Raw genomic sequence first — 21,490 nt, 5'->3', positions numbered from 1 at the left:
AGCAGTTCATTTGTTCACTATTTACCTTTCCAGTAGCATTTGAAGTGATTTGCAATAAATACATTGGTGTCAAAAGGTAAAAAAACAGTCAAGGTGAGACAAGAGAATGGAGCAAAGGAATAAGGCGGTTAGAATCAGGTGCAGGGAAGGCTATAGAAAAGCATTACTAAAAACTGGAGAATTATAACAATTGATCTCAAAAGTGAGTTTTGAGCTTCTAAACTGCCACTACAAGGGGTAGACTATGACAAGCTCTACCACACACAAATTCATCATGAAAGCCAGTTTTTCTTAAGCTTATGGTCATCATCATAACCACAATAGGGCTGTCTTCTGTACTACATGTAACAGATATTCAATGAATTCTCAATGTGCTTAAGCATATTAACCTTCTATGAAGATCATTGTCAGGAAGCAAATTCTTTTCCATTGAAAGAACCTCTCTATAAATACTTCTTTTTCTAGCTCTTTGCTGCTGTCTTCCTGGAATCTGCTTATGTCTCACCTGGGGCAACAATTCAGACCGGGCCATCTGTGAAAATTCAGGGTGAGCTGAAAAGCTTCCTGTTTTCCTTCTCTTTTCATTTGTCCAAATGCTGAAGGAGTGAACAGTATCTGCATACGTAGTTTGGGAAATCCTAGGTTAGGTCAAGAATGGTGTGTCTTCCATATGGAAATAGAAGTGAGATCATTTGTAACACTCTGTGATTACTCAGGAAGCTTAGGCAATACTCTTACCCATGTGATGGACCAGAAAATGATCCATGACATAGCTCTCTTTTCTCCTACCCTCACTAAAAAGATAAATCATTCATTAATTTTCTTAATACTTTTATTTCTTGTTTTAATAATGCTTCTCACTGTTTCTTTCATTTCGTTATTGTTTCCCACTCCTTCTTTTATTCCCTTATTCTTTCCCTCCTTCTTTTTAAATTTATGTCTTTCCTCCTCTTCCTTGAATTGTCCTGAATATTTAAAGTAGCCTAGAACTCATGCAAAACTCAGTTTGGATTTGAAAAATAGTTGCCAAAAGGAGATTGGTATTTTTTTTTTACCTTATTCAATAATATAATTATGGGATTTTTAAAAATGGAAGGGATATCAGAGAGGTTATTGATGAGATGGGGGAGATCTGTCTCTTTGGATTAAGAAAAGTCAATGACACAGCTTAAGCTTGGTAATAATTTAGAAAGGGTGTAATAATGGAGTTTCCCTAGCAGAAGGGTGTTCTTTGGTCTTGAAAGTAAAGTGTATTGCTCTGGATCCTCCAGGACATAAGTCATAAAATCATTCTACTTCTTGGTTTTCATATGCTCATATAAAAGAGAGTGTCACACATTCAGAGGTGGACATTGTTTCTTTTTTTCATATTCTACCTTAATTGTTTATAGCCAAGCATGGTATTTATGTAAGGAGAAGTGGCTAGTGTTCACCTCTGAAAGTGATATTTATTTTGCCTGTTTCCTTTGCATTTTATGTTTATACTCATGCAGATTTGCTGTTGGTCTGAATCATTGATGTGGTTCACCAGACTCCATAGTTCTCCTAAGACCTCTTGGGAACATTTGTGGACCAGAAAGTGGGTGAAGGAGTTTCCTATGACAAATGTGAAAAACAACTTTTTTATTTCATTATATTCCCAGGCTGATGATACCTGCATAATCAGCCCATGGCTGTGAAATGTTCCCAGATCTTTTTGAAATGGAGAGTGAGGAGACAAAATATATTCATGTAAACCTCATGCTTACGTTCATTGCTCTGTGAAGAAACAGTCTTACTCCCAGCCGGTGGGGGTAAAACAAGTTCTTGCTTACTTTACTGTTTTTCTACAACATAACAGGACATGAATAGGGAGAAGGTTGTTCAAGAAGAATATAGGAGTTGAGCTTTCTTAGAATGCTTCAAAAAAAGTTTTGGAAGAAGTCAGAGCTAAAAGATAGTTTCAGTTCTGGATACTCTGCAAGGATATTTACTATGCTGGATATCTTCTAATTTCCCCTTTAGGTCTAATCTCTGTCCTTCCCTATGTGGCTTTATGCCTTGGAAGCAGACCCATAAGGACTGCATCCACAGGCTCCCCTGACCTCCAGCTTCTGGTTGGGTTCACCTAATGTGAGATATTGGCAAGAGATCACAAAGTAGTAAGACAGTGAAGTTCGGATTTTAATTCACCCACTCTCCAGCTGTTGGCTCACTGTAGATTGGATGCTTTCCTTTATAGAGGGCCACAGTTCCTGTTTGTTAAACTTTTCATCTTGCTGCCTGCCAGGTTCTGGTAACTGTTTCCTCCCTTTGTCCTTGTAGGGGTAGAGGTGATAACAGCTCCTTATTTTTGCTAGCCTGGGATACACCACTATTGCAAAAGTTATGGTTTGGCTGTCCTAGACCCAGTTTATACCCATTGTCCTGAAATAATTTATTAATAAAGCTTCCTTTCACCCTCAAAAGTGGCACCATTCCTAAAACAACAACTCAAAGTACTGTGAAAAAAAAAGTGGCACAGTTTCAACAATAAATTATATGATTAGTCTTGATTTTCCAGCTTATGTCCTTTGTAAAGAGTCTCCTTAGTAAACTTTCCCACAATTACCCAGTTTGAGCATGCTCCTTGTTTCCTGTGTGTCCCTGACTGATGCAGTCATTCACAGGAGTCAGTAGGATGTCGTCACATGCAGCCATGAGGTAACTTTCCTTTCCTAATCTTTTATGTCTGCCTTGTGGCATCATACCAGTTCTATAACTCTTGCGCAGGAAACCGTGGCTCTTAATGTTTCATTAAATTCTGTTAGAAAAAAAGCTTCTAGCTGTGAAAGATGAGTTATAAAAAATTCTGCCATTTTCTTTGTTTTCCTCTCTTCCTAGTAATATTGCCAACCAGGATTTGCAAGAAATCTATTCACCTACTGGACTCTATTGTGTAATTTGCTTCATAGTTTAGACACATTGTTTATGTATAAAAAGATCTTTTACACAGTAACCATTATGTGAGTCAAGGGGTAGCCCTCAGCTTATTTCTCATCTGGAGTGTTTGAGGCCCTGCAGGTGTCTCCTCTTTTGTGAGTCCCACTCTTCTCAGTAATAATCTCTGGGTTAAGCAATCACCCCAAGTGTATTTCCTCTCTTAAACAAAGCAAGTCCCTAATAATCATTTTGTTTGTCTCATCGAGGTCTAATTTCTTCCCATACAGCCATTCGGCGCTTCTGAGAAAAAGCTGCCTGACAATTCCAGACACATGTGGGGGTGGAGGGAGGAAGAAACAGAAAAGGAGACTCTAGAAAGTTCAGAAGAGGATAAATGGATAGCAAGGAATTGGGATCTATGAGTTTGGCCTGAGGACTGTCTTCATGTGGGTATATCACCTAGAAAAGATTTTCAGAGATTAGAGCAGGGGGTTAGCAAACTGCAGCCTGTAGGCTAAATTCTATTATTTTGTTTGTTTGTTTTTTTGAGACAGATCTTGCTCTGTTGCCCAGGCTGGAGTGCAGTGGCACAATCTCAGTTCACTGCAGCCTCTGTCTTTCAGGTTCAAGAGATTCTTGTGCCTTAACCTCCTGAGCACCTGGGATTACAGGTCCACGCCACCATGCTGGGTTAATTTTTGTAATTTTAGTAGAGATGGGGTTTCACCATATTGGCCAGGCTGGTCTTGAACTCCTGGCCTCAAGTGATTGTCCTGCCTCAGCCTCCCAAAGTGCTGGGATTACAGGCGTGAGCCACCGCGCCCAGCATATGTAGGCTAAATTCTGCTTACCTATCTGCTTTTGTAAATAATGTTTTATTGAAATACATCCAAACCCACCCTTCTTTTATTACAGTATTGTCTTTGGCTGCTTTTGTGCTGCAAGGACAGAGTTAAGCAGTTGTGACAGAAACCATCTGGCCTGCAAAGCCTAAAATATTTATTATTTCATCTTTCACAGAAAAAGTTTACAGATCTCTGCTCTAGGAAATTATACCACTCAGCCTTATGTTAGGTTTGGTTTTGACTCTCTTGTAGTGTTTACAAGACTTTTACCAAAAAAGTTTATCAACAGTATGTAAGGGTCCCACAGTGTGGCCCCAAACCTGCAATTTCTCCAATATAGTCATTCAGTCAAACAGAATTCCGCCTCCCATTTTGTTCTGACTTATAGCTCTTGTTCCTCAACATTTGTAGTATGAACTCATAACTCATATCGAGTACCTCCTAAGAATATTAATTATACTCCTAAGTTCCCAAGTCTTTCCTCATGTGCTCCTAACAGTTCTAAAGGTTCAAATCCCCTTTAAAGAACAGTTATTCCAAAAATGCATTTGAAAAGAAGATAAGCATTTAAAACAAAGATATTTAATAAATATTTCCTACTTTGCGATTTTACAAAACCTGGAAAGAAACTCAATGACTTCTTACCTCAGAGAGTATAGGCTACTCTCACTGGTTGGAAAGAAGAGATTTATAAAACTGTAGTGTGGGTGTTATTCCTATTAAAAGGATGTGCTAATTTATAGCTCCATTGTTGTTTAATTCAACGAAGAATGCCTGCTTTCCCCCAAACCCCCAAACTTCTCTGATACAATGAATTGCATTACCTTTTCCATGTAATTTTGTATTTTTGTAGTTAGAGCTTTTTTGTTGGTTACTCTTCTTGAAAGGATTTCTTATAGAGAACAATCGTTTTGTAATGATCTTGATAATTTCCAATCCATGCATTTGAATTCCTATTATGATGTTTATATCTGCATTTGTATCTGTGTTTAGGACCTAGCACATTGCCTACACTCATTATATCTTAATGTAAGTCAATTATATTTAATATTTATTGAACAACTATTAGTTGCAGTGGAATAAATCTGAAGATTCAGATAATGTCCTATAATATTTTGTTTTATAAATAAATGATTTTAAAAGAGCCATGAGAATTAATAATTAAAACAATATAGTAGGTTAGTGAGTAGTCAATTAGTACAAAGATTAGGAGATGAGAGCATTTCATGCTGACTTTGACCCAGGGCAATGTGCTTACACGGTCTGTTTTGTTTGTATTCCTCATTGGCATGATTTAAAGAGGAGTTAGAATAAACAAAAGCCTTTGAGCATTTGGGGAGAGAACCAATTTTATATTTTATGAGTTAAAATGCAAAACACTGAGCATAGTGTTTTGCTTTTTATCTTCAGATAGACAGAACTGCCTACCACTAGGTGTCTCAGTGGAAGTGTGCAGCATCGTGTACACCTGAGAAACAGTGTTCCTGAGCAATTATGTAATGAGCAGCCTTGGGCATTTGTATCTTCCTTTGCAAAGGGTTTGGAGTGACAATCTTCATGAGTCATTATTTTTCCGTTGCAGAGTGAGGCTAGGTGACTTATTCTGCTCAGGCTGCTATAGCAAAATACCATAAATGGGGTGTCTTAAACAACAGATATTTATTTCTTACAGTTCTGAATGCTGGAAGTCCAAGGTCAAGGCAGACTCCACTTAGTCCTGGTGAAGGCTCTCTTCCTGGCTTGCAGATGGCCTTAGTTTTGCTTTATCCTCACATGATGGAGAGAGAGATCATCTCTCTGGTGTCTCTTCTTAATTTCATCATGAAGGCTTCACTCTTAGGACCTAATTACTTCCCAAAGGCCCCACCTCCAAATACGTTCACATAAGAGATTAGGGCTTCAACATTTGAATTTTGGTGGAACATAAACATTCAGTCCATAACATTCATATCTATCTGACATGATGAGGGAAATAATTGCCTTAACTGAACCCTAGGGACCAGACCCTGGAGGCCAGGAAAATGGTCTCCATCATAGATAGAAAATACATATTTATTGATGGCTGATTAAAACATGAGCTAGATAACATCATTTGATGTATGGTTAAATTATCTTTATTTTTTTAGGCAATGGAAACTATTTTAAAGATACAGAAAATTGTAGCATTATAAAACGTCCACATCCCCTTTAATAAACTCCAACAGTTTTAACATTTGTTTTTAACAGAGTCTCACTCTCTCACACAGGCTGGAGTGCAGTGGTACAATCATAGCTTACTGCAACCTCAAACTCCTGGATTCAAGGGATCTTCCTGCCTAACCTCCTGAGTAGCTAGGATTACAGGCACAGAATACCATGGCAAGCTAATTTTTTAAAAAAAATATTTTGTAGTGGTAGAGTCTCACTATATTGCCCAGGCTGGTCTAGAGCTCCTGGCTTCAAGTGATCCACCCACTTTGACCCTCCAAAGTGTTGGGATTACAGGTGTGAACAATTATGGCCAGGCTGCTTCACATTTTTTTTTATAGAAAATATAACATTAGAGATGCAATGGACCATGGATTAGCTAATCATATTAAATCAATGTTTAATTTTCTGATTTTGGTCATTGAATCATTGTTATCATTTAGAGATAAAGTATTTTTTTTTGGTCTGTGTGGATAGAGACAGAGAGAGAGAGAGAGAGGGAGGAAAGAAAGAGGGAAGAGAGAGAGATGAAAAATATATTAAAACATAGGTAAAGGATGGATGAAAGTTATTTGTTCTTGTCTTTTAACTATTTTTCAAGCTTGAAATTATATGAAAATGACAACCCTACAAAAGAGTTACAGAACAGTTGAAGGCTCTGTGTATCATTGCATAATCCTATTATTACTACTCCTTTCCAAAGTTAATTGCTACTCTGAATTTGGTGTTTATCAGTACCATGTATGTCTCTGTAATTTTATTTTTACAAATATGTGCTTGAAAACAATATGGTTTAAAAAAGTTTATATAAATGCTATCCTTTATTCTTCCAGAGATATTATATACATATGTATACATGTATGCATATACATACATAGGTTTACATATCCAGAAAATTTTATACATATCTATTTACTTACTATTTTCACAAAAATGATAACATTGTTACATACTATTGAGTTCTTTTTTCTTCAAATAGTATCTTAGATACTGCTCCATATTATTTTATCAAGAGCTTCTTAAGAATTTTTAGCGATTTATAGTTTCCTTTGTTTAAAATATATCAAAATTTAACTTTCTTGTTTTTATAAAATTATTTTTAATCTTTGCTATTCTAAATGATGCTTCAGTGAATAACCTTGTTCACTCATCATTTAGTACATTTTATCCAAGTGTGAATTATCTGTAACATAAATTCTTACAAGTAAAATTTCTAGGTTAAAAGGTATGTTCATTTTTAACTTGGATAGATATTATCTATCTACCTATCATCTGACTATATAATATCTATTTATAGAAATACCAGTAAAATTGTCTAATATCATGAAAATGTCAGTTCCCTGTCAACATAAGATGTTATCAAACTTACTGGTTTTGCCAAACTGATGAGTAAAACTTATGTGTCAGTGTTGTTGTAATTTGACTTTATTTTGTTATGAGTCAAGTTGACTTTTTTGTGGCAGTTACTTTAGAGTTTATAGTAAATATCTTTAGTTTATATATGCATAAGGACAACTTGTATTTCTTTTTATGTGAACTGTCTGCTTAAATGCTTTGCTGGATGTTCTAAAGCAAGCTTGTTCAACCTGCAGCCTGCAAGCCGCATGCTGCCCAGGATGGCTTTGAATGCAGCCCAACACAAATTCATAAAATTTCTCAAAACATTATGAGATTTTTTTTTGCAATTTTTGTTTTATCTCATCAGCTATCATTAGTGTTAGTGTATTTTATATGTGGCCCAAGACAATTTTTCTTCCTCCAATGTGGCCCAGGGAAGCCAAAAGATTGGACACTCCTGTTCTAAAGGGTTGTTGGAAATTTCCTTACTAATTTGAAGGGGATCTTTTTAAATTAGGAAAATTATCCATTTGTTAGCAAATGAATTGCAAATATTACCTATATGTTTGTGATTTGTTTTTGACTTTGCTTACAGTGGTTTCTGCTATGAAGATTTTTTTTAAAAATCTAATTAAATTCTTAAGTGCTTTTCCCATGGATTCTTTTGTGTCATAGTTGGAAAGGCCTTACCTATTTGTATTTACAACAAGGAAACCATTTTTGTTCGCAGTAGTGAACATTATTTTAATTATTACATTTAAATCTTTGATCTCCCATTAACTCTGGGCTAAAATATAAGACAGGCATTTACCTTTTATAAAACAAATTTTTATTTGAATATTTTTCTTGAATAATTTATTTTCCCCCATTGATTTCAACAGGTGCCTTATCATATATGTCTATAGCTATATAGGTATGCCTGGGTCAATATGAAGCTATTTTAATTATCGTAGTTTGTATTAACATTTCTTCCTGATAATTTTATTTATTCTGAAATCTAGTTTGTCTAATGCTAATAAACACATGTCTGCTATTGATTAATGATAGCATGGTATATCTTTATCCACACATTGTCTTTAACCTATTTATGTCTTACATTTAAAGTTAGTGTTTTGTAGGGCTTTCTAAAAATTTTATTTTATTATTAATATTATTATTTTGTGAGACAGAGTCTTACTGTGCCGCCCAGGCTGGAATGCAGTGGTGCAATTAATCTTGGCTCACTGCAACCTCCACTTCCCAGGTTCAAGCAATTCTCCCTGCCTCAGCATCCTGAGTAGCTGGGATCACAGGCACCTGCCACTATGCCCAGCTACTTTTTGTATTTTTTAGTAGAGGCAGGGTTTCGCCATGTTGGCCAGGCTTGTCTTGAACTCTTGACCTCTGGTGATCCGCCCACCTTGGCCTCCCAAAGTGCTGGGACTACAGGTGAGAGCTACCATGCTTTTCTGTGGAGCTTTTTAAAAATACAATCTGAAAGCCTTTTACTTTTAATTGAAGTATTCAGACCATTTATATTTAATATGATTGTTGATAAATTGGGTTTAAATCTATCATCTTGCTATTAGATTTTTCCCCATCTTTTCTTTGTTTCCTTTTTTTCTCTTCCATTTAAAAAATTAATTCAGTAGTTTTTAAAATTCCACTTAATTCCTTTATTGGCTTATTAGTTTTAGGTCTGTTTTTGTGTGGCTGCTTTAGAGTTAACAGTAAGCACATATCTTTATATTGTCACAGTCCACCTTCAAGTAATATTATATCACTTTGTGTGTAGCTTAAATATGTTACAAACAAGTACATCTCTTTCTTCTTTCTTGGCCTCTGTGTAATTGCTGTCATATTTTTTATTTCTACAACTTTTATAAACTACATTATTATTTTGTTTGAATAGTCAATTATCTTCTAAAGAGATTTTTTAAATTAGAGAAGTTTACCTTGTATATTTACCCCTGTAGTTACGAATTTTATGTCCTGAATTCCTTTGTGTAAATCTATATATTTATCTGGTAATCATTTTTCTTTTGCTGGAGGGACTTTCTTTAATATTTGTTTGTAGTGCAGGTATGTTGGGAATGAATTCTTTTTTTTTTATTTTATTTATTTATTTATTTATTTTTATTTTTTATTTTTTATTTTATTATACTTTAAGTTTTAGGGTACATGTGCACATTGTGCAGGTTAGTTACATATGAATACGTGTGCCATGCTGGTGCGCTGCACCCACTAACTCGTCATCTAGCATTAGGTATATCTCCCAATGCTATCCCTCCCCCCTCCCCCCTCCCCACCACAGTCCCCAGAGTGTGATATTCCCCTTCCTGTGTCCATGTGATCTCATTGTTCAATTCCCACCTATGAGTGAGAATATGTGGTGTTTGGTTTTTTGTTCTTGCGATAGTTTACTGAGAATGATGATTTCCAGTTTCATCCATGTCCCTACAAAGGACATGAACTCATCATTTTTTATGGCTGCATAGTATTCCATGGTGTATATGTGCCACATTTTCTTAATCCAGTCTATCATTGTTGGACATTTGGGTTGGTTCCAAGTCTTCGCTATTGTGAATAATGCCGCAATAAACATACGTGTGCATATGTCTTTATAGCAGCATGATTTATAGTCATTTGGGTATATACCCAGTAATGGGATGGCTGGGTCAAATGGTATTTCTAGCTCTAGATCCCTGAGGAATCGCCACACTGACTTCCAGAATGGTTGAACTAGTTTACAGTCCCACCAACAGTGTAAAAGTGTTCCTATTTCTCCACATCCTCTCCAGCACCTGTTGTTTCCTGACTTTTGAATGATTGCCATTCTAACTGGTGTGAGATGATATCTCATAGTGGTTTTGATTTGCATTTCTCTGATGGCCAGTGATGATGAGCATTTTTTCATGTGTTTTTTGGCTGCGTAAATGTCTTCTTTTGAGAAGTGTCTGTTCATGTCCTTCGCCCACTTTTTGATGGGGTTGTTTGTTTTTTTCTTGTAAATTTGTTTGAGTTCATTGTAGATTCTGGATATTAGCCCTTTGTCAGATGAGTAGGTTGCGAAAATTTTCTCCCATGTTGTAGGTTGCCTGTTCACTCTGATGGTAGTTTCTTTTGCTGTGCAGAAGCTCTTTAGTTTAATGAGATCCCATTTGTCAATTTTGTCTTTTGTTGCCATTGCTTTTGGTGTTTTGGACATGAAGTCCTTGCCCACACCTATGTCCTGAATGGTAATGCCTAGGTTTTCTTCTAGGGTTTTTATGGTTTTAGGTCTAACGTTTAAATCTTTAATCCATCTTGAATTGATTTTTGTATAAGGTGTAAGGAAGGGATCCAGTTTCAGCTTTCTCCACATGGCTAGCCAGTTTTCCCAGCACCATTTATTAAATAGGGAATCCTTTCCCCATTGCTTGTTTTTCTCAGGTTTGTCAAAGATCAGATAGTTGTAGGTAAGTGGCGTTATTTCTGAGGGCTCTGTTCTGTTCCATTGATCTATATCTCTGTTTTGGTACCAGTACCATGCTGTTTTGGTTACTGTAGCCTTGTAGTATAGTTTAAAGTCAGGTAGTGTGATGCCTCCAGCTTTGTTCTTTTGGCTTAGGATTGACTTGGCGATGCGGGCTCTTTTTTGGTTCCATATGAACTTTAAAGTAGTTTTTTCCAATTCTGTGAAGAAAGTCATTGGTAGCTTGATGGGGATGGCATTGAATCTGTAAATTACCTTGGGCAGTATGGCCATTTTCACGATATTGATTCTTCCTACCCATGAGCATGGAATGTTCTTCCATTTGTTTGTATCCTCTTTTATTTCCTTGAGCAGTGGTTTGTAGTTCTCCTTGAAGAGGTCCTTCACATCCCTTGTAAGTTGGATTCCTAGGTATTTTATTCTCTTTGAAGCAATTGTGAATGGGAGTTCACTCATGATTTGGCTCTCTGTTTGTCTGTTGTTGGTGTATAGGAATGCTTGTGATTTTTGTACATTGATTTTGTATCCTGAGACTTTGCTGAAGTTGCTTATCAGCTTAAGGAGATTTTGGGCTGAGACGATGGGGTTTTCTAGATAAACAATCATGTCATCTGCAAACAGGGACAATTTGACTTCCTCTTTTCCTAATTGAATACCCTTTATTTCCTTCTCCTGCCTGATTGCCCTGGCCAGAACTTCCAACACTATGTTGAATAGGAGCGGTGAGAGAGGGCATCCCTGTCAAACTAAGCTTCATAAGTGAAGAAGGGAATGAATTCTTTTACTCTTTGTATGTCTGAAAAAGTCTTTTTCTTTGCCTTCAATTTTCAAATATATTTTGCTGTGTATAGAAGGTTGTTCCTTTCAATACTTCAAAGATCTTGTTCTACTGTTTAATGGTTTGTATTATTTCCACAAAGGAATCTACTGACATCTTATGACCCAGGGTTAACATATGTTTTATTTCCTCCTCTGGCTGCTTTTAAGATTATTTTCTGCACTTTGGGCGGCCGAGGCGGGTGGATCACGAGGTCAGGAGATCGAGACCATCCTGACTAACACGGTGAAACCCCGTCTCTACTAAAAATACAAAAAATTAGCTGGGTGTGGTGGCGGGCGCCTGTAGTCCCAGCTACAGGAGGCTGAGGCAGGAGTCCCAGCTGCAGGAGGCTGAGGCAGGAGAATGGCGTGAACCCGGGAGGCAGAGCTTGCAGTGAGCCAAGATCGTGCCACTGCACTCCAGCCTGGGCGACAGAGTGAGACTCTGTCTCAAAAAAAAAAAAAAAAAAAAAAGATTATTTTCTTCATCACTTTAAAATTTTCTAAACAATGTGATTTTGTGTCATTTTTGTCACGTTTCCTGTGCTTGGGTTATATTGAACTTGAATCTGTGAGTTTATAGCTTTCATGAGATTTGGAAAATTTTTGCCCATTATTTCTTCAAATATTTTTTCTGTCCTCTCTTCTTTGGGAACAGCAGTTACATATAAATTTGACCCCTTGAAGTTGTAGCACAGCTCACTGGTTCCCTATGCATTTTTTTTTCAGTATTTCTCTCTGTGTTTTAATTTGGTTTTCTTCTATGCTATATCCTCAAGTTCACCAATTTTTCTCCTGCAGATTCTAATACACTATTAATGTCATCAAGTATATTGTAAATTTCAGATGTTACATTTTTTATTTCTATAAGTATGATTTGGGATAGTTTTTGTATCTTCTATATTTCTATTTAACAAGCTCAATCTTTTCTCTGTCTTAGTAAACATATGGAATACAGTTAAATTGACTATTTATTACAATGTCCTTTCTACTAATTTCACCATTGCTCTCATTTCTGAATTCACTTCTAGGGATTGATTTTTCTCCTCATTGTGGGTGGTAGATTTCTTCTTTCTTGCATTCCTGATACTTTTGTATTGGATGTAAGATATTGTGGATTTTACCTTGTTAGGAGTTGGATATTTTTGTATTGATATTCTTGTGATTGATACAAAATATTTTATTTTTTTGTGTTGATAGTCTTGTGACTGATAAAAAAATATTTTATTTTTCCCCTGCTGGAGCTAGGGAGGCTGGACAGCTTGGGCCCAAAATATTTTATTTTGTATCAATATTTGTTTGGGTACGTAATTAAGTTGATAGGACCATTTTCTTCTTTTGAGACTTGAATTTAAGCTTTATTAGGCAGAAGCTGAGCAGTCTAGGGCTAAATTTTTCCCAGGACAAAGGCAACAATTTTATGAGTACCTTACCTGATGATTCATGAATCACTTCCACTTTGGTCACATATTAGTCCTGGTCCTATGTTAACACTGCTGATTGTCCCCGCTGCTCCTTTTGGCTGGTTCTTTTCCTGGCATCTGGTAGTATCCTCACATGCATGCACTGATTAGTACTCAGGTGAAGGCTTCAGGGAGACTAGCATAGTATCATATAAAGAGCAGGCTTTAGAGTTATACAACTTGCATTCTAATTCCAGCTCTGCCAGTTACTAGCTATGTGATTTTGATCAATTTACAATAGTTCCCTCTTATCCCCATTTTTCTTTCTGTGATTTCAGTTGCCCATAGTCCAAACATATTAAATAGAAAATTTCAGAAATAAATAATTGATAAGTTTTAAATTGCATGCCAATTTGAGTAACGTGACAAAATCTCCATGGTCCTGTCTCCTCCTGCCTGAGAAGTGAATTACCCCTTTGTCCACCGTACCCACACTATATATAGGTCAAAGATCACAGATGAAGAAGCAAGCACCCATCTTTGCTGTTGTCCAGTCTCCTTGAGTGACATCTCTAGATGCAGGAGTGAACCAGATGAATAGGGCTTGAAGTGAACTCCCAGCAAACTGCAGCAGCCCTACAGAAAAGGGACCTGACCATTGAAAGGAAAACAAAAACAAGAGCATCAACAGAAAGAATCTCCACAAAAACCTCACCCAAGGGTCAGCAGCCTGAAAGATCAAAACTAGACAAACTCATGAAAATGAGAAAGAATCAACAACAACAACAAAATCCCTGAAAACCCACAAAAACAAAGTGCCTCTTCTCCTCCAAATGTTTGTAACACCTCTCCAGCAAAGGTGCAGAACTGAATGGAGGATGAGAAGTGGACTTCAGAAGGTGGGTAATAACAGACTCTGCTGAGCTAAAGGAGCATGTTCTAACCCAATGCAAAGAAGCTAAGAACCTTGTTAAAAGGTTACAGGAGCCACTAACTAGAATAACCAGTTTAGAAAGAAACATAACTGACCTGATGGAGCTGAAAAACACAGCACGAGAACTTTGTGAAGCATATACAAGTATCAATAGCTGAACTGATCAAGCAGAAGAAAGTATATCAGAGTTTGAAGACCATCTTGCTGAAGTGAGGCATGCGGATAAGATTAGAGAAAAAGAATAAAAGGAACAAACAAAACCTCCGAGAAATATGGGACTAAGTAAAATGAGCAAACCTACGATTGATTGGAGTACCTGAAAGAGACAGGGAGAATAGAACCAATTTGGAAAACACATTCAGGATATTATTCAGGAGAACGTCCCCAACCTAGCAAGACAGGCCAACGTTCAAATTCAGGAAATATAGAAAACATCACTAAGATACTCCACGTGAAGATCAACCACAAGACACATAATCATCAGGTTCTCCAAGGCTGAAATGAAGGAAAAAATCTCAAGGGCAGCCAGAGAGAAAGGCCAGGTCACCTATAAAGGGAAAAACATCAGACTAATAGCAGATCTCTCAGCAGAAACCCTACAAGCCAGAAGAGAGTGGGGACCAATATTCAACATTCTTAATGAAAATAATTTTAAACCCAAAATTTCATATCTAGCCAAACTAAGCTTCTAAGCAATGGAGAAATAAAATCCTTTCAGAGGAGAAAATGCTGAGGGATTTCATCACCATCAGGCCTGCCTTGTGAGAGCTCCTGAAGGAAGCACTAAATTTGGAAAGGAAAAACTGGTACAAGCTACTGCAAAAACACACCAAAATATAAAGACCAATGACATATAAAGAAATTGCATCGGGCTCGGCATGATGGCTCACGCCTGTAATCCCAGCACTTTGGGAGACCAAGGCAGGTGGATCACGAGGTCAGGAGATTGAGACCATCCTGGCTAACATGGTGAAACCCCATCTCTACTAAAAATACGAAAAATTAGTCGGATGTGGTTGCATGTGTCTGTAGTCCCAGCTTCTCAGGAGGCTGAGGCAGGAGAATCGCTTGAACCTGGGAGACAGAGGCTGCAGTGAGCTGAGATCACACCACTGCATTCCAGCCTGGGTGACAGAGCGAGACTCTGTCTCAAAAAAAAAGAAAAGAAAAAAGAAAAAAAGAGACATTGCATCAACTAGTGTGCAGAATAACCAGATAGCATCATGAAGACAGGATAAAATTCACACATAACAATATTAAACTTAAGTGCAAATGGCCTAATGTCTCAATTAAAAGACACAGACTGGCAAATTGGATAAAGACTCAAGACCCATCGGTGTGCTGTATTCAGGATTCAGGAGACCCATCTGATGTGCAAAGACACATATAGGCTCAAAATAAAGGGATAGAGAACAATTTACCAAGCAAATGGAAAGCCAAAAAAAAAAGCAAGAGTTGCAATCCTAGTATCTGACAAAACCGACTTTTAACCAACAAAGATCAAAAAAGACAAAGAAGGGCATTACATAATGGTAAAGAGATCAATTCAACAAGAAGAGCTAACTATCCTAAATATATATGCATCCAATACAGGAGCACACAGATTCATAAAACAAGTTCTTGGAGACCTACAAAGAGACTTAGACTCCCACACAATAATAGTGGGAGACTTTAACACCCCCACTGTCAATATTAGACAGATCATCGAGACAGAAAATTTACCAGGATATTCAGGACCTGAACTCAGCTCTGGATCCAGTGGACCTAGTAGACATCTACAGAACTCTCCACCACAAATCAACAGAATATACATTCTTCTCAGTGCCACATGGCACTTATTCTAAAATTGACCATACAATTGGAAGTAAAATACTCCTCAGCAAATGCAAAATAACCGAAATCATAACAAACAGTCTCTCAGACCACAGTACAATCAAATTAGAACTCAGGATTAAGAAACTCACTCAAAACCACACAACTACATGCAAATTGAACAGCCTGCTCCTGAATTTTTTAACAGCTGAATTATTTAACAGCAGCGTTAAATAATGAAATTAAGGCAGACATGAAGAGGTTTTTGAAACCAATGAAAACAAAGAGACAATGTACCAGAATCTCTGGGACACAGCTAAGGCAGTGTTAAGAGGGAAATTTATAGCTCTAAATGCCCACATCAGAAAGGTAGAAAGGTCGCAAATCAACACCCTAACATCACAATTAAAAGAACTAGAAAAGCAAGAGTAAACAAATCCAAAAGCTAGTAGAAGACAAGAAATAACTAAGATCAGAGCAGAACTGAAGGAGATAGAGACATGAAAAACTCTTCCAGAAAAATCAATGAATCCAGAAGCTGGTTTTTGAAAACATTAATGAAATAGATACACCACTATCTACACGAATAAAGAAGAAAATAGGGAAGAATCAAATAGACACAATGAAAAAACGATATAGGGTATATCACCACTAACCCCACAAAAATACAAACTACCATCAGAGAATACTATAAACACCTCTATGCAAATAAACTAGAAATTCTAGAAGAAATGGATAAATTCCTGGACACATACACCCTCCCAAAACTAAACCAGGAAGAAGTCATATCCCTGAATAAACCAATAACAAGGTCTGAAATTACAAACAGCCTTCCAACCAAAAAAAAGCCCAGGACCAGTCGGAGTCACAGCCAAATTCTACCAGAGGTAAAAGAGTAACCGGTACCATTCCTTCTGAAACTATTTCAAATAACTAAAAGGGAGGGACTCCTCCCTGATTCATTTTATGAGACCAGAACCATCCTGATACCAAAACCTGGCAGAGACACAACCAAAAAAAGAAAACTTCAGGCCAATATCCCTGATGAACATCAATGCGAAAATCCTCAATAAAATACTGGCAAACCGAATTCAGCAGCACATTAGAAAGCTTATCCATCATGATCAAGTGGGCTTCATCCCCTGGATACAAGGCTGGTTCAACATACACAAATCAATAAACATAATTCATCACACAAATAGAACCAATGACAAAAACCACATGATTCTCTCAATAGACGCAGAAAATGCCTTTGATAATATTTGACATCCCCATGTTAAAAACTCTCAATGAACTAGGTATTGATAGAACGTATCTTAAAATAATAAGAGTTATTCATGACAAATACATAGCCAATATCATACTGAAGGGCCAAAAGCTGGAAGCATTCCCTTTGAAAGCCAGCATAAGACAAAGATGTCCTCTCTCACCACTCCTATTCAACATAGTACTGGAAGTTCTGGCCAGGGCAATCAGACAAGAGAAAGAAAAAAGCGTATTAAAATAGGAAGAGAGGAAGTCAAATTGTCTCTGTTTGCAGATGGACACGATTCTATATTTAGAAATCATCATTCTCAGTAAACTATCACAAGAACAAAAAACCAAACACTGCATATTCTCACTCATAGGTGGGAATTGAACAATGAGATCACATGGACACAGGAAGGGGAATATCACACTCTGGGGACTGTTGTGGGGTGGGGGCAGGGGGGAGGGATAGCATTGGGAGATATACCTAATGCTAGATGACGAGTTAGTGGGTGCAGCACACCAGCATGGCACATGTATACATATGTAACTAACCTGCACAATGTGCACATGTACCCTAAAACTTAAAGTAAAAAAAAAAAAAAAAAAGTCTAAGAGCAGAAAGCCCCGGAAGCTCTTATTTGTTGAGGAAAGTCAGTATATCATTCCTTAAATGGAAAAATGAGGAAGAAATGCACTCTATCAAATATAAATGATTTTTTTTTTTTTTTTTGAGACGGAATCTCGCTCTGTCCCCCAGGCTGGAGTGCAATCTCGGCTCACTGCAAGCTCCGCCTCCCAGGTTCACGCCATTCTCCTGCCTCAGCCTCCCGAGTAGCTGGGATTACAGGTGCCTGCCACCACGCCTGGCTAATTTTTTGTATTTTTAGTAGAGACGGTGTTTCATCGTGTTAGCCAGGATGACCTCGATTTCCCGACCTCGTGATCCGCCCGCCTCGGCCTCCCAAAGTGTTGGGATTACAGGCGTGAGCCACCGCGCCCGGCCATAAATGATTCTTATACATTCAGAAAGGTGAGGGCAACACAAGGAATTTTGCAACATGTTCAGGAAGTTCAGATGCTGGGATCCTTGCTGAATGAGTGAAGTGAAGTCATGAAGTCTTGTCCAGTTGGGCAATCCTATGAAACTTCTTAATTCTTCTCTCCCTCACATTGACCTGTTTGCTCTGCCACCACCCAAACTCAGCTCCATTCCTGACAATGTTGGCAAAAGTTTCATTTTTCCATGTTCGGGGGGTTTAAAAAAATAACATACTCAAAAAATGTTTAGATAAAAATTCACTCTAATCCAGAGGGATTTACCCAGTTCTGATTCACATTCTGTTAACTCTAGGGAAAAGCCTTCTCCCATGGTGATAGAGAACTCATAGGAAGAATTTTTTTAATTAGATAGAATATGATTCAGGACCAGGGAAATCCCAGAAGCTAGAATCAAAAGTTCTGAGAAGACCTAGAGAGGATTCAGTCTCAGATAGCAAGCACCAGGTTGAATAAATAATCAGGGTAATGTGAAGTATGTTGAAGCAATAGATGAGACCCTAGTAATGTACTGATATAACCAATTCCCTGCCCACCCTGCAGTTTAATGGAATTGTGAATTTCTGCTTCACAGATGACTCTTTCTCAGTGGACGAAACATTCTGTGTGATGCACACCAGCACAACAACAGAAAGTACTGAACAACTTTGAGGATACAGGGATGAGCACCAGAAAGATGGGGCAGGTTCAGCTTCATAATCTTGGCAAGGAGTCATCAGCAGCAAGATTTAGGTGTTGGCTAAAAGAGAAAAACAGGAATTCCAGTTATCCTGTCTGGATTAGCGCTCCTGATGAGCTCAGTGGGTGTTCAATTTTGTAATTCTGTGTGATTTCCAAAAGTTAAATCAGGCTTATTGTTACTGATGTTTTGGTGACATGTGATACACAGTTACATTCCTCCTTCACTGCTTGGTTAAAAGCTTATGGAGTGAAAAGTTGAAAACAAGAAGTATTGGTGAAGCCAAGAAGTATTCACACTGTTTCCCACTCTCTCCTAATTTGGCTTATCTCCAATGTAAAGATCACTTCCTGCTCACTCTGTAACATGTAGTTGTTGTCAATAATGAGAGCTAATTATAGCCCCAAAATTTAGTTCTGTGGGACTTAAAAGGGACTTATTCATGAGGTGCGTATGGTTCTCCTGTGTACCTCCCATATAATTCACAGTGAGGTATTCTATGGCCTAAATTAACACATAGTTAACTAATTAGAGTTCTGTCAAAAGCAGAGTCTCCTTAATGCAGATCTGTTGAGATGTGGTTAAGAACAAATGTTTCAGAGTTCCCCTGCCTGGAGTTTGATGCTCCTCAGCACCCTCAGGTGATCCTTGTCATTTGGAGTGCCTTCGAATTAAGTCAAACCATGTCAGACATGGAGAACAATAAGCCAAGTCATGGGACTACACATCTTCATTCAGGTCATGGACCTACTTCTCTCTAGTCTTAGGCTTGAATTTTTGTCTTCTACTTCCCATAGTTCTTAACCCTAAGCCTCACACTATAAACATCTTGGATCTGCTTCTTTTACCATTTCATTTGAGGACTGAAATTTGTATCCTCGAACAAATGGATGATTATTACATGACATAATTTCATAACTGTTTGAATGTCTTCCAACAGCCCTGGAGTTCTGATGTTCTACCTATCTCTGATATTCTACTTAAAGGGGCTAGAAACTTGCCTACTGCCAGGGACGCCCCTATTTAGAGTCTGCTGTGTGGTGCTCAGCAAGCCATAAGTGGTGGTGCTGCTTACTAGATCCTAGACCACTGACCAGGATCTTATTCCATTATTAAAGAATTTCATGAAGCATCTCAGCTAACTCCTTTGCTATTTTCTACTCAATGGAATCTGTTGCTTTGCTTTACCCCTAGATCAGAAGTTCTGGAGTGACACTTGTGAGCAGCATTCATGAGTTGCCTCCACAGTCGGTGAGATGGGTCCGCTCAAGTACTGCATATAGAGACACAAAACTCTGCAGACTCAGCTGCCTCTTGTTTTGATAGCAAGCGACAGTAAGTTGAGAATGTGGATCTTGCTATATTGTTTGCATTGTTTTGGATGAGATAGAGTGAGTACAACTGATTTCTTTCCCAGTATAATCCAGTTTAGGAACACCTATATGGTATATATTAAGGAAATAGGTTTTTCTATGATAAGCTTCAATTATATTAGACTCCACTTGTCTATATGATTCCATATTCTAATACTTAACTTCATTTGCCTTCATTGCCTTTGGAGTGGTCAGTGTTAAAATTCTTATCTTCCTGCTTTATTCAGAATAAAAAATTTACTCTTCTTGATAAGAATATATGTGGAAGAGGGAAACAAGACCATATAAGGAGATATATAAAGGTACCTATAGAATTATCAATAGGAAGCCTAAAGCCCAAAGTAAATTTAGACGTGCATTAAATTAGTTATTTCTAGAAACGAATCATCTGCCTCATCATTCTCACTCCCATTCTGCATCCTGGCTTCTGGAAATAAAATGGTTTCTTCTGTTCAAGGCTGTTTTCTTGACTCGTAAAACCAGACAAGCCCTTCTTTAGTTGTTTTCTCTGCTTGCTGTTCTCTTTCCCTTATTGGCTTCTCTCGTATAATTTACAATATATAATTATTTGATATTTCCCATCAAATCAACAAACAAACATTTTCTCTAACCATCAAACTATGTTTCCTTCCCTTCAGAATCAATTTCTCAAGAGAAGAATCTTTCCTTGGTATCTCTTGAGCTTTGAGTAAGCAACTTTTAGGACTACCACCATACTCCCCCAGTGAAATTTCTTGGTCTAGGAAAATATTGATCCCTAACCACGAAATCCAGTGAATTCTTTTCTGCTCTTATTTTAGTTGACTCTTTGGTTTTATTTGATTTTGTTGAATTTATTTTGTAAAATGCTTGTTTGTAAAACTTACAGAAGGGAGTCGTGATCCTTAAAAGTCAGCAAGATTCAGTAGGATTTAAAATTTATAAGATTTAAGCATCTTTACATTTCTATCATTAGGGTTACAAAACTTACAAAATTTGATAAACATAATGATTTGAACTTCAGTGAAGCATCTAAAATATTTTTATTTAAGATAGTAACTTGGGCAGGGGGAATGAGATGAAATGTTGTCATACCCTATGCCTAAATTTTGTCAAATTTACTGACTCACCATGTCTTATGACCTGATGAAGCTGGCCACTATAAATCCAACTGGTGAAGAATTTCTAGGGAGAGGATTTATTATCCCGAGGGAAGAGAGGCAGACAAATTCACCCAATAATATTGACCTTAGTCCGGCTGACAATGGCAATAGCTTGATAATTGTGATGTAGACATACTTTTGACTTAGGTCCCTGAGCTCCTCTCTCAGGGGTATTTGGAGAGTAAAGGTTGACACAGAGAAGGAGCTGAAGAAATTGAAAAGTAAAAACGTCCTTTGATTTAAAATTCTGTAGCTGATAAAGAAGAAACTCTAAGGAACATGCTCATTTCCTTCAA

Source organism: Pan paniscus, chromosome 4, assembly GCF_029289425.2.
Source record: "Pan paniscus chromosome 4, NHGRI_mPanPan1-v2.0_pri, whole genome shotgun sequence".
NCBI lineage: Eukaryota > Metazoa > Chordata > Mammalia > Primates > Hominidae > Pan > Pan paniscus.
This window is presented reverse-complemented; position numbering follows the sequence as displayed.